This window comes from Lontra canadensis, unplaced genomic scaffold, assembly GCF_010015895.1.
Source record: "Lontra canadensis isolate GAN:19392208 unplaced genomic scaffold, GSC_riverotter_1.0 scaffold120, whole genome shotgun sequence".
In the NCBI taxonomy this organism is placed as follows: domain Eukaryota; kingdom Metazoa; phylum Chordata; class Mammalia; order Carnivora; family Mustelidae; genus Lontra; species Lontra canadensis.
Window position 1 is genome coordinate 4,610,309 of NW_022631114.1, and position 6,000 is coordinate 4,616,308.

Consider the following 6,000-nt stretch of genomic DNA (forward strand, 5'->3'; position numbering starts at 1 on the left):
GCCCCTTCCACCTTCCGTGTGCATACATGCTCTCTCTCTCTCTCTAAAAAAAAGAAAAACTTTTTTTTAATCTTTCTGCTGAATTACTGGATAGTACACTTGTATACATTTATACTTGTATATATGTATAGTATAGTATAGTATAGTATAGTAAAGTATAGTAACTTGTTTGTTAACTACACTGGAATTAAAATAAAATAAGGAAAAATAAATATAAAATAACCAGGTTTTTGAAGTATATACTTGATAAAAAAAATATTCACCATCAAATGGTAAATAAAAATTGAGATTATAGATGATATTTTCTTTAAATTAAAACTATACATATCTGGAAGGAAAAATCTCAAATTATAAAAGAAATAATCTCTAAATACTAAAAAAAAATTTTTTTCTTTATTTTTCTGATTCCCTTACTAATAAAGTAAGCTCCATGAGGGAAGACATTTTTTTTTCTGTTTGGATGGATGGGTGGATGGATGGATGGATGAAAGGATAGATAATTCTTTCATTCTTTTATTCATGCAAGGAAGAACCTGTCCTTGTTAATCCAGCATGATCCGGGAGAAACAATCATTGAATCTGTCAAACAGAAGGCTTTGGTCACCTGAATGACATCTGTTATTTTGGGAAAGAGATGGTTTACCCAGCTTCACCACGGCTCAGCTCAGTTAATAAACATTTACTGACTTTCTACCATGGAATCGTTCTCAAATGAGATGTTAAAAGACTCATGGGTGTTCATCAGGCTATAGATCAGTTGGCTGTGGTTAAACCTGAAAATAAGTGTCCTCAGCAGCAGGGGACTGTGTTTCTCTCACACGCACACATCCAGACCGCATGGCGGCTCTGCTCCACGAAGTGATTCCAGGAACAGGCCGTGTGCTAGTCGGGTTAGACTAAGTTATGCTGCAGGAACACCACCCTGAAGTCTCAACGTCTTAGTAAGTAAACGTTTTTCTGGATCCTTCCCCAGCTCATGGAGCAGCTGCTACGGGCCTGACTGTCGTCTGAGAAAGCTACTTCAGGTGGTGGTGCTGGGATCTCGATTGAATCAAGGTTTTTGTCAAGCACAAGGCCAAGGTGAGGCCCAAGTCCTGGAGGGTCAGCTGATAAAGCAACAAAGAGCTCTTTTTCTGATTTAGACAGTTTGCTACTTACATGGACAGTGAGGAAGTGCTGCCAAAGTGCCCCCTTCCTGAGGTCCTCGCCACACAGCCTGAAAGGATGAACCCTCAAACTAGAGGCCAGGGGACTACAACACAACATTGTGGGACACCCAGTGGTGGAGCAGCTCTCTGCCAAGGTCAATCGCATGGTTTCACAGTCCTGCAGCTTTATTCCAACGGGCTGGGGCAGGAAGCACCACCGCTCAGGACCCCGGAAGCAAGGAAGGGAGAGAGGGAGGCTTGGGCATGGGTTCCACACAAGCCCCCACACAAGCCCCCCATCTTCTTGTATTGCACAAGCATCCAAGACCTATTAGCAAGGCAGATTCACCGCATGTCAAGCCTCCTATGGAGCTGTTCCCCGTGCCTGCAAGCCCACTGTCTCCACCTGCACCGGGAAAGAACACAGACTGGAAGGTTGTGTGTGCTTCTGCCCAGAAGTGAGCCTACGTCACAACTGAACATGGCTCTGTTGAACTGCCAGGGAATGTGGGGGGCATGAGGCTATCCGGTGAGCTACGGCACTCAAGGTGCAGGACCCAGGCTCTTCCCCTGGCTGTCAGCCATCCCCAGGGCATTTGTCTCATCTGCGTGGCCCAGTTGGCTGCACTGTACGCAGCAGGAAAAAGAAACGATTCCCCTTCCTTTTAAGGGAATGATGACCCTGGAGGTGCACGCACTACTTCGCCCACAGCCACATGGCCACGCAAGGTAGGCTAGGAAGTGTGGCCTTTCTCTTCAGGGGTCACATACCTGGTAAAACTCTGTCGTTGCAGAAGGGAGGACAGATACTGGGGACAGAGAGCAGAATCATTCGTAAGGTGTTTTCTGGGTACTCTGGCTCCAGTAAAAGTTAAAACGTTGATGTATGTTAAGGATTTTTTTTCTTTTTTTTTGCAAATTGCAAGTTGTATATCCCTCTCATTGTCTTCTGTTTTGACATGATTCTGAGTGAAGAACGAGGCATAGAGCTGCTGCTACCACACCGGGGTAAATGAGCGTAGCTTTGGTGGACCCATGAACTTCACCAGGCAAGTATGCCACAGCAGGCGGAGGAGGTTAGAGGCACTCACAGAAACAGCCTATAATTCGGTAGAAAGGGAGTGCACAGCCTGGGCACAGGCTGGGAGTCATGGATTAAAAAGCCATGTGTGAGATTTGCAAAGCAAACTGGCACTGTCAGCATTTAAAGCACAGGGGAATGGCATGGAAAGATCTATGTGAAATAATCCTTTAAGGCCATGCAGCTCCTTTTATACAAATAACCTCTTACCCAGCAAACCCCAGATGAGGAACCAGCTTTCCCAAAGACTCTGAAACTGGATAAGAGCTTGGTATCTCCCTCAATAGATCAAATCTGGTTGTCACTGTCAATGGATCTTTTCCATTGTAAATATCTTTCAAGTTTGATGATTGTGACATTATGAGCTGGATATGAGAACCTAATTAATGCTGGATTTACTGATACAGTGAAGTTTCTAAAACTTGCTAAGTGAATGCACGACACCATAACACAGGAATCCCGTTATGGGCATGCCCAGTACAGGTCCACCAGCATGCCCAGCCAGCACCACCTTAAGCATTTCTATCAAGTGCATGTATGTTTCACGACAACAGAAGGTTAGCCTGACTGTGGTCTCATGGCTTAAATGTGCATGTTTATACCAGAATGACTGCCTGCCGGCGCAACACGATAGCTGGCATGTCCACACAGCTGCATTTGAGACAGGAGGTGCTACTGAAGTCACCAAGAATCACAGAAACTCGTAGGGCAAATAAACACAGAAATCCCCAAATGACTTTTCCCTAGGACTCAAAAATAAGACCACCAGTATTTCTGATTTTACATCACAGGTTTGAGATTCATATGTGAGGGGAGAAAGGGGGAGCAGATCTCCTGCCAACAGCTACCATGGAAATAAAATAATAAATCTTTACCAAAAAAACCCAAATCAGAAATACATTTTAAATATAATCAAAGGTACATAGTGCCCTGACTATCAATTTTCTTAAGTGATCTTTTCGTGTTCCGTGGAAATTACAGACGTCGATAAATGTGTAATTTGGATGGAGAAAAGCCCAGAGCTGGCATAAAATTCATCTCTATCAGTTGGTGTTTAGATGTTTCTAAAAAGAAATAGAGCAGAAACAATTTTGAAGCTCCCAGAAAGTGAGCCGTTTTTGAAGAGGTAGCAAATAAAAATGAGACACCTGCAGAACCCACAGAGAAACATCTGTAGCATGAAAAGCTCCCGGCCACCTGGGGGGACAGTTTGATCCCGGTAGGGTTGTGTCCACTTTAGGGAACCAAAGAGTCTTTCTTTTTCCGTGTTAAAATATCCTTCCTTGTTTAGAGCTAGGGATAGAAACTCAAGTCTAATGACCCAAGTGCCAAGGACAACAGAGAACAAGGGAGGTCAAGACTTCCTTCAATTTCATTACATGTGTTATCATTGCTGGTGCTCCTATGAGCCCCAACCTCTGTTCTTCAAGACTGGCTTCAGTGTCTGTAATGAAAACCACCAAACCCCTTCCCCACGCCATGTGACCTTCTCCTTTTGTTACTCTGTCCCAAGAGAACAGGATGATCTTGTCTAATCACCTAGAGTTTCTCACACCTTGACATCTTAAAACATCAGCATCCCCATTTCCCATGGAAATCTCCATAAGAACCATATCTAACAATAAACTCCTCTTAGATATTTGCATTGTCCTCATTAAATACAGAACATGTCCCAACACCATCTAGTTCTTGCCTGTCTTTACTAATAACAGCTTTGAAGAATGCCTCTTATGATTTGTTCTTTCATGACACTGACTTTTTGAAGAGTTTCATAGAGCACCCCAAAGATAGATGTCTCCCCTCCTTGAATTTCTGAAAATTCGGTCTAGAGCAATGCTATCCAAGAGAAATATGACGTGTGCCACACATGTAATTTAAAAATTTTAGTAGCCACATTTTTAAAACTTTAAAACAAGTGAAGTTAATTTTGATAACATACTTTAACTCACTATATTTAAAATCTTATCATTTCCACACTTTAATCAGTATTTTAAAAGTTATTAGTGAAACATTTTACATTCTTTCTCCATCATAAGTCTTCTAAATGTGGAACACATTGTATACATAGAATACATCCCAATGGGGACTAGTCGCATTTCAAGTGCTCAGTAGTCACACACGGCTAGCTAATGGCTACCATGTTGAACCGCACAGGTCTAGACACTTGATTAGATTACAGGTAAAAATTTTGGTGGCGATTATCTAAGTGATGGTGTGAGCAGACCACTACTTGATGATATTATGTTTACTGGGGTTTTTTTTTTAAAGATTTTATTTATTTATTTGACAGAGGTCACAAGTAGGCAGAGAGGCAGGCAGAGGGGGAGGGGGAAGCAGGCTCCCTGCCGAGCAGAGAGCCTGATGCGGGGCTCGATCCCAAGACCCTGAAATCATGACCTGAGCCGAAGTCAGAGGCTTAACCCACTGAGCCACCCAGGCGCCCCTATTATGTTTATTGTTAACATGGCCAGATCTCTCCGTGATACAGATACCTTCCTCCCTCTTTGTCCTCAGTAAGTAATCCTTGAACTGATACTTTGGCATCATACAAATATTCTTCTTGGAACAAGTGGAAAATTTGAATGTAGACTGAACATTAGATGACTTTGTGGAGTTATTTTGATTTTTCTCAGTTATGATAAGGACTTTGCAACAACGTAGGATAATGTCCTTATTACTAGGAGCAGGAATGAAATATCACGATGTTTGCAACTTATTTTCACACTGTATTAGCAGAAATGTTACATATGAATATATGCCCATGTACATAAATTGATATGTTCAAAAAGAGATAAAGCAAATATGTAAAATACTGACAATTTTTTAAAATCTAGGTGCACAATATATGGGTGTCTATCATGCTATATTTTCAATCTTTCTATAATTTTGAAATTCTTTACAATAAAAAGCCAAGGCAAAATTTTTTTTTAAAGATTTTTTTTTTATTTATTTGACAGACAGATCACAAGCAGGCAGAGAGAGAGAGGAGGAGGAGGCAGGCTCCCCGCTGAGCAGAGAGCCTGATGCGGGGCCCCATCCCAGGACCCTGAGATCATGACCCGAGCCGAAGGCAGGGGCTTTAACCACTGAGCCACCCAGGCGCCCCCAAGGCAAAATTTTTGAACAATAAATAATAGCACTTATTTTCTTCCATGGACTGTACAAAAAACTGTTAAAAGTCTTTCCTACATCAGCACATTTAATCTCGGAAACAACCATACGAGGTAGGGGCTGTACCATCCGACTCTCCCTGACAAAGAAAACAAGGAACAGAGAGGTTACGTGATTTTGCAAAGAGTTACACAGAGCTTACCTAATGAATGACAAGATTGAATTGAGTATGTGTGATTTGGAATCCAAGATTTGAATCACGAAAGTATATTGCCCGCTCAGTATTCAAAAGAAAGAGTTAGAGTTCAGGAAAGTCCTTTTTCTAGGTCTTTCCAAACTCCACCTTTATTCTATTTTTTTAAAAGATTGTATTCATTTATTTGAAAGAAAGAGTGAGCACGTGCGTGAGAGTACAAGCATGAGCGGGGGAGAGGGACGAGGCCCCTGGGATGACCTGAGCGGAAGGCAGACACTTCACCGATGGAGCCACCCAAGCGCCCCTCCTTCTTTATTCTAAAGACCCAGAAGCAGTGGGATGTGAACTCAGAGAAACTACAATCTTGACTCAGGACCCTGCTGGCGAGGTCACCCACCATGACTGCAGTGAGGGTGCCGGCCTCCTCCCAGGACCAGAGCCACTGCGTCCTCTCACTTATTAAA